General features: G+C 41.2%; 1 non-coding gene across 1 annotated transcript; it reads left to right on the forward strand.

The window, feature by feature from the left end:
* Positions 1–1748: 1748 nt before the first annotated feature.
* TRNAS-GCU lies at positions 1749–1830 on the forward strand. The gene has a single exon. It is a non-coding gene; the product is annotated as a tRNA-Ser (tRNA).
* Positions 1831–9041: the final 7211 nt, after the last annotated feature.

The following is a 9041-nucleotide window of genomic DNA, read 5'->3' on the forward strand; positions in this document are numbered from 1 at the left end:
CCTGTCACAAGTATTGACTGAGTCAGGGTCTGCAGTCATCAGCACTGGGGACCAGAAAAATGTCCATTGCCTTTCAATATTCTTTAGCTGAACTAAGAACTTAAATTCACATGAGACAAATTAAAAGGAAAAAAAACAAATTTAATTTCAAAGGTTCAGGGAACCCAAACAGAATGAGATTCCAAAGACAGGCAAAATGAGGTATGTTCACTCTGCTCCCTGTGGATGTGAGCCATGGCTACTTCCACATCCCCTTGCAAATCAAGCCTTTTTATTACTTTCTACTAACAACTTACTGCAGCATGTGACCTCGAGGTGGAGGGGGATATTTCCTGTTGACAAGAAAGAACAATTGATAATATTGGCATCTCCCCTAATCAGTAATTATTGTCTGTAAACAAGACACAGATCAGTGTTTCCGTTGTATACTTTCCACGGTTTCTTCCTGGAGGAGATGATAAATTTCCCCTCCACTTCTGAGTACCCATACATTTTAAAGGAAAGGAATGCACACATGTCATGGGAAGTTAGGGCTTCACTTTTTTTTTTTTTTTTTACACTTATTCAGACTCATAAGACAATGTTCCTTCTTGACTTTTGTCAAAGGAAATAGATCATCATGTTTTGTAAAACTATGTTTACGGGGTTGCAAGTCCCCTCTTCACTATCACTGTGATTCACGACTATACTTTATTAAATTTGGATAGAAAAAATGTATTGAAGATCATGCACCTTAAATAATCATAAAAACATCTTTTGTAAAAGCCCCACACTTACTCAGAAGCACAAAACAGTGGTCTTTTTGCTGTTAATTCCCACCAAATTCTTCTCATTCCAGTCAAAAGAGGTTTTCCTCTGAGGACACATAACTTAATAGGGGAAAATATTCCCAGCACTTTCACTAAAGAATGCATTTCTAGTGCAATTCTACTTCATATATGTAGTACTTATCAAAATTATCGATGTGTATCTTTTATTGTGTGTTACTACTAAATGCGAAAGCAATTCAAGTCAGAAGAATAGTCTTGAACAGATGTATCATCCTTGGAAATAACTAAAACTTAGATTTCAATTTATGCTCTCAGTTGCATAGTGGCACAATAGGATGTTTGAGCACAAAAATACATAATATTACAATACAATTCTGTAGCAGATGTGGAATGAAAATACACTTGCAAGTAGTTTTTTTTTTTTTTAAGAGATCTTGCTTATTTATTCATGATAGACATAAAGAGGCAGAGGGAGAAGCAGGCTCCTGACTTGGGACTCGATCCCAGGACTCCAGGGTCACATCCTGAGCCAAAGGCAGGCACTAAACCACTGAGCCACCCAGGGATCCCCAGCTCACCTGTAAAGCTTCGAAGTACGAATGCAAGGGAAAAAAGGGCTAGGGGGCTGTCAGGGCTTAGTTGACATCTGAAGAATGAGCAGAGAAGGAAAGCTGGCCAATCGAGGGCAGAGGGGACACTAGAATGCAGCGGGTAGAAAATCAAATTTTGGAGTTTAGGGAGAACAGAATTTCCTGGGCCTGGAAGGCCAGTATGATCACCAAGGAAGGATGACCCTGGAGGCAGGAGACGCTGGCAGGCTAAGGTGAGAGAGGCTTCCCAGGGGAAGGTGAGAGAACTGGTCTAACGAGAGAATTCTAGGGGACTGGACGACTGTAGTTTGAAAACAAGGCTGCGTCCCAGGACCCATGTTTGCTAAATGTACGAGTTAAGAGAGTATTCAAGACACACAGCTCAGATGACGAGGTGGCCGAGTGGTTAAGGCGATGGACTGCTAATCCATTGTGCTCTGCACGCATGGGTTCGAATCCCATCCTCGTCGGCTTTCTCCTCCTCTCAGGAGCACAGGCCCCTGTTTTGTGCTTCTTTGAGGGACTTGCCCCAAGGACCACCGCTCCCCCTGCGTGCAACTTTCCTGCTTCCCTTTCTGCACCTTCCCTCTCCCTTCCAACAGGTAGTTTCGCTGGGACGTGTGGGCTCCCACCTGTCTGGGTGAGAGCCACAGCTCTCTGCTTTTAGAACACTATTTATTGCTTCTTCCTGCTCCTTACACATCCGGCAGGTGGACGGTGCCCTAGGGGGACTCAGGTAGGGCATCCTGGTGGGACACTCCCCCACCCTATCACAACGCAGCTCAGAGCCAAAGAAGCCAAGGTTTTGGTCAGGACCCCTCTATGAACAGTGCACAACGCTGTCCACCTCCTTCCTATCCTCAGGCCCCAGTCATTCTTACCTTTCCTCGTTTCTTGTCACAGTGCAGCGCTTGGGACATACCCTCTTGGATTTGCTTCAAAATGCTGATGGGCGGCTGGCAAATAATAGAAGAAAGACATGACAAAATGCTGCTAGCCCTTTATGCTGGTTGGTGGGAACTTGAGTGTTTATCATACTATTCTTTCTTTACTTTTTCAAATTGCCATTATGAGGATCTTAAACACTTTCCTTGGAAATATTCACACTTAAAGAAAACTGGTAAGAATAAGAACAGTAAAAAAATCTACCTAAAAAAAAAAAATCTACCTATATACCTTTTTTTGGGATTCACCTATTAACATTAGTAACCACTCCCTCTCCTTTCCTCTTCTCCCTCCCTCTCTCCCTCTCTCTACCCTCACCTCACTCCAACTTAGATGTAGTCTCCATCTTCATCTCTATATTTCTGTTTTCAGAACCGTTTAAGAGTAAATTGTATATTTCATAGCCTTTTGCTATTATATATTTAAATAGTTATTACCTGGGACACCTGGATGGCTTAAAGGGTTGAGCATCTGCCTTCCTCTCAGGTCCTAATCCCCAAGACTGAATCCAGCCCCACGTAGGGCTCGCTCAGTGGAGAGTCTGCTTCTCCCTCTCCCCCTGCTCCTGTCCTCTCTCTCTGTCTCTCAAATAAACATCTTAAAATAAATAGATAGTTCCTAAAAAGGATATTCTCTCTATATAATGACAGTAGATGTATCAGTTCAGTGTATCTAATGATATTGTTTTAAAAATCTCATCACCCGTATTTCAATATATCTTTTGACCAATAATGTCCTTTATAGCACCTCCCGCCACGGATTAGCTATTGTATCAGTTGCCCATACTCTTTTTTAAAATGTTTTTATTTAAATTCCAGTTAGTTAACATCAGTTATCCATATCCTTTTAGTTTCCTTTCATCTAAGACATCTCCATAGCCTTTTTCTTTTTTATGACATTGACATTTTTTGAGTGTATGGCAATGGCTCACTTTGTTGTTTATTTTGTTGTTGCTGTTGTTGTTTTAAATAACACTTTTAATTTGTGCTTTGTGAGATTTTTTTTTTCCCCATAATTAGGTTCAGGTTATGCACGTTTTGTGAATGCCAAAGTGGCCATGATGGAGCAGCCTCCCTGTGGCCCATTAGTTACCCCTCAGAGTTAGTGTGTATCAATAACCAGTCTTTACTAGGCTGGTTGCAGGATGATGGTATTTCATTTCCAACATTTTCTGCACATTCTATTGCAAGTCATAGTGCATACCCATAAATGTAAAGGACCAAAGCAGTATCTTTGCCCCTTCTCCCTGCCCCTGGTCCTCCAACCCATCACTTTATTTATATTTTTCCATGTGATTTTTAAAATTTTTCATTATTTAAGGTGCTTGTTGTTATAGGAATTTGTATTTTCTTGTTACAATGTAGAAATTCACTGAAGAGTATGTAAGTAAAGTACTTACAAAATTTTCCTCAAAGGTGGTGACCTTGGGCAGCGGGCCTCGTAGGCCCAGCATGGCGGGCCTCCTCTTGTTCACTGTGCCCAGCGGCTGTTTGTCTCACAGACTGAGGGGGAGCTCAAAGTGACCCGGATTCTCAAGGAAAACTTTCCTGGAGCTACAGCTATCCAAGTCACTGACATTTCAGGAGGCTGTGGAGCGATGTATGAAATCCATATCGACTCAGAAGAATTTAAGGAGAAGAGAACCATCCAGCAGCATCAGATGATCAATCAGGCACTAAAAGAAGAAATCAAAAGGATGCACAGATTGCGTATATTTACCTCTAACCCCAAACACTGACTATGGCCTGGCTGCATAGATGCTGCTACTTAATGCCTTGGATGAACTTGGCTGACACCAACCTTTACTAGGCATTTGTCAAAAAAGTTATCTATTTTGTCCATAGGCATTTCCTTATTATAATCATAAAAGGATATATTCTCTTTTTATAGATTAACTAAAGGCAACAGACAACTGAAACCTTTGAAGAGCCACTGGTGATGCATCCGGTTCCTTTGTTTCAGAGGCAGTGTCCTTTTGCCCAAAGTGCTCTCATCCTCAGATACTGCTGTTGTGCTGCTACACACGTGGATTGGAGTGCCAGCTAGTTCTGTTATGTCAAGAGAATTTCTTGTTTCTTCTCCTCTAGGGAACTGCTATTAAGGCCCTTAATCTTACCAAAAAGAAAAGAAAAAAAGAAAAGAGAAAAAAATATCCTTTGGTTTTGCTGTTCCCTCAGTTTAATGCCTGTCTTTCCCTTCCCCTCCAAACTTCTTACAAGAATGTTAGACCTTCAATTTCTTACTACCTGGCATGGACTCTAGTCTGGGATCCCAGGGTCAAGATCTTCCTGTTTGAAGATCTGCTACCCTTTGCATCTCAGAGGGAGGTACAGCCCACCTCCCACAGCAGAAGGGGAAAAGGTTTGCTTTCCCAGCTCCCTCGCCAATGGGCACAGGTCAGTGGTCTGAACTCAGCCCATCAGATGGATCTGGACTTTGAATTAGGGCCAAGTGAGCTGAGAAGGAGGGGTGGTGGCACATCCATCCCAGCAGCCGTGGCAGCAGGGTCCAGCACTCCGGCTTTGCACAGTGACAGTTTGTGTAACAAGCTGCTGTCTCTGGAGTCCACCGTGGCCATCTCGGTGTCTGGGTCTGCAGCATGATTTTTGGGCTCTGTAACCAGAGAGCCTATTCCTGCCCGAAGCAGAAGCTGGTTCGCCACTGTTCCCACAAATCTGTGACCGTTCCATGTCCTTTCACTAAATTCTTTATTGTTCAAAAATAAAATTTCCTCAAAGACACATTTTTGCAAGTATTGTGGTAAGACTTACATGTTTTGTTTTGTGTTGTGTGCTCTCTGAGTTTGTCCATGGGATCCTGATGCACAAACTTTTTTACTATAATGCCTCCCTTCCATTTTTCTCTTAACATCTCACATTTAACTTCTTTGCTTCTGTTTTGCCATAAAATCCATACAGATGGTGTCTTCATGATTATTCCAACATGTATTGCTTTAGAGAAGGATTCACAAAACATTCCCACTAACTTGATCTAAATGTGATAAATCAGACATAGGACTGAATAAAGAAGTGTCAAGGAACAGATGATGACTAGCGCCCAAGTAAAATGCAATATACTCTTCAGGCAGATATCGATGAAAATGTTTTTCCTTCAAGTGTAAATAAAATATAAAACCATAATTGGCAACAAGTGTGTATTCTGAAAGGTATAATGCTGATCCATTGGAAATTCCAGATAAATTTATCACCTCTGGCAGAGTAAGAAGGGAGAGATTTACTTCTCTTTTGAAATGAGAGAAAAGAGTGGCTTTTGAAAAAAATAAAAAACTTTGGGGGAAATACTAACCATTTGCAGAGACTAACTAAGGTGTGGCAAAAAAAATCACAGGAGTTGCCAAAGGAAAAGCAGATTCTGCAACCTGACCAAAATCTGCCTGAGATCTGGGAGAGAGAAAAATCAGATGCCCTAGCAGAGGATGGTTTCAATCCATTAGCCTCTGGGTTATGGGCCGGCATGCTTCTCCACTGCACCACTCTGCTGGCTATGCTGTGAAGCATGCCATTCTTCTAACTATGAATATGATCAGGTATCTAGTTTGCTTATACCACATAGGTAAACTACAGTTCACTAATAAAATAGAATCCTACTTAGCAATAAAAACAATACATTTCTGTGAATTTTATTGTATATGTAACAGTGCAATTAAATCTCAAAAACATCATGCTGGGCAAAAAAAAAAATACATCCTGTACACAACAGGATGTACTACTATATGATTCCACTTATATGAAGTTTAAGAGCAAGCAAAACTGGCGATAGAAATCAGAATAACGATTAGCTCGCAGGATGCAGTATTGACTGGTAAGGCAGCATAAGACAGCCTTCTGGAGTAATGGGAATATTCTTGATCTTGATGCAAATGGTGGTCACAAGGGATATACATATCTCAAGTTAATTGCTTTATCTACACTTAAGATCTATGCATTTTACTGTATGTAAAGTATACTTCAATAATGTACTGAGATAAAAGGGACCACAGAGATATAATAATCAAAAGAGAAGGAGGGGGGGAGAGAGAGAGGAGAAAGGAAAATAAATACCCTCTATATATATATCAGGGAGCTAAGGCAAAAGTGGCCACCAGAAGACAACTTCCCAAAATAAGTCATAGAAACATGAAGTGGTCCTTAGGAACAGGAGATAATTCACAACAGTCTTTGGGAAAAGTGCCTAAGCTGTGCCTCCAGCAGACAATACCCTCTCTCTGTAAAAGGCTGCTTGGGCAAACGTTAGCAGGATTAATCACCATCTTGAATGCATGAAAGAATGACAAACTCAGGGATGCCTGGGTTGCTCAGTGGTTGAGTGTCTGCCTTTGGCTCAGGTAGAGATCCCTGGGATTGAGTCCTACCTCAGACTCCCCATAGGGAGCCTGCTTCTCCCTCTGCCTATGTCTCTGCCTCTCTCTGTGTGTCTCTCATGAATAAATAAATAAGATATTTAATAAAAAGGAAAGAATGACAACTTAAAGGTGCTGAGAGCATTCTCTGCAACAAGTGAAAGAAAATTTATCTTCACAGTATTACTTCCAGGAATTCATTTCCTTCATATCAGTTCGAGGAGTATAATAAGAGAGATCAAAACTAAAATACAGATATTTGTTTTCTGGAAAGTGGATTCTTAGGTAGAAATTATGCCTTCTCACCGAGTTAAGTATTTTTCACAACTTACATATACAAACAACAGTCTTAGTTTTCTCCATGTTGTCCACGAGGTCACAGTTCCATGGACACTGGGAAATCTAGAAGTTCAAGCAGTGGTTGTTTAACTGGAGAGGTGGTCTTGCATGCTTTTGAGAGAGAACAGTATCTACAGATACACCGTCAGAAACTCTGTGATGCTACCTCTGAAGGCTAGGGATTCTCTAAAACCCAGCTTCATGGTCTCTCTGTGAGGAAGTCACAAAGAATAGAGCTAAACCAAACAAATGAACAAAAATATGTGTGGTTTTATAGTGGAGGCCTTTGGGGTGAGGAGGAAATACTGAAGTGGGAACTTGCCAGTCCTGATGTGGCCACTCCACATAGCCACACTGCCTCTTTGTGCCTTCCTCTCAAACGTACCCAGTGTGATGGAAATAGAAACCATACACCTGCCACAGGAAAATGCTATAATTTTATAAGGTAGCAAAGCTGAGCTGTCTGCTTCATCGCTGGCTACACGGGTAAAGACGATATCACCTTGGCTAGAATTCCCTTCTTTCTCAATATGAAGCTTATTTGTATTTTTTATGGTACGGTCTAGTCTGCTTTAAAATGAGACCCCAAAGATACAAAAAAAAATCTTGTTTTTCCGTTCAACAGATACAGGTCTCAACTCTACTAGGGTAGTTTGCTTGAGCAGAAATCTCATTTAGATTGCAAAAAAATAATAAAAAATAATAATAAATTAGAAATTACAATCAAAATGGAAATTTAGATTTCTCAAGAATAAGAAAGCACTCAGGTGTCTGGGTGATTCAGTTGGTCAACCACCTGACTCTTAATCTCAGCTCAGGTCTTGATTTCAGAATCATGAGAGTCTGCTGGGTGTGGAGCCTACTTAAAAAAAAAAAAAGAATAAGTATATTTCATATACCATAGGCTTGCATAGTTAAAAAAATTTTGAGCCTCTAAAGATGTATGGTCTCCCAAAGGCTACCCTCCTATATTTGCTGTAGTAGGAAAATACACATAAATTTAATATTAAGTAAAAAGTGATATATTAAAATATGTATATACAATAAATACTATGCAAAATAAAACTATTTCTTCAGTAAATCCTTTGAGCCTTCTATGGGATGGTCATGCCCACCCACCCCCAGCCTAACAGAGTTGTTGGTTTTTGGGTTTGTTTTTTTTTTTCATTTTCCATGACATTGATACTGTAGGATGTGACACACAAGAGTCATGGGTGGAAATGGATGAACTGGCCAGCCAACCAGCCTGACAAACTCTCAACACGATCCCCACAATCCCTCCTGATATCCATGCTTCTGTGTGATCTCTTCCCTTGAGTGTCTGGCAAGACCTGTGTTTTCTCTTCTAACAGAATATGGCAAAGGTGACAGGAGGTACGTGATTAAGTACACATGATGATGTGAATAAGTTACATGACATAGTATCACCCATCTATTTGCTGGGGCCTGCCCTAATCCTACTCCTCACCCCATCTCTATCTCTCTCTCTACCTCCTTCTTCCTGGCTTTGAGGAAGCAAGGGGCCAGTGGTGACCTATTCATGTTGGGAGGCCCACATGGCCAGCAACAATGGCTTAGCCTTCCCTGACACACAGCAAGAAACTGACAATCCTCCATCCTGTAGCAGCAAAGAACAGAATTCTATCAATGACCTGAGTATTCTTGAAAGTGCTTCCTTTTTCAGCCAACCTTAGATGAGATCACAGCCTTAACTAACACCTTCATTGCCACTTGTTGAGATCCTAAGCAGAAGACCCAGCTGAGCCATGTTGAAACTCTTCACTCACAGTAACTATATGCTAATATGTGTTGGTTTTTTTTTTTTTTTTTTTTATTCATGAGACACACACAGAGAAAGGTAGAGACATAGGCAGAGGGAGAAGCAGGCTCCTCACAGGGAGCCCAATGCAGGACTGGATCCCAGATCGGGATCACACCCTGAGCTGAAGGCAGATGCTCAACCGCTGAGGCACCCAGGTAGCCCTAATGTGTGTTGTTTTAAGCTGCTAAGTTTGGGGTCATGTGTTATGCAGCAGT

This window comes from Canis lupus, chromosome 35 (assembly GCF_011100685.1).
Source record: "Canis lupus familiaris isolate Mischka breed German Shepherd chromosome 35, alternate assembly UU_Cfam_GSD_1.0, whole genome shotgun sequence".
NCBI classification, from domain to species: domain Eukaryota; kingdom Metazoa; phylum Chordata; class Mammalia; order Carnivora; family Canidae; genus Canis; species Canis lupus.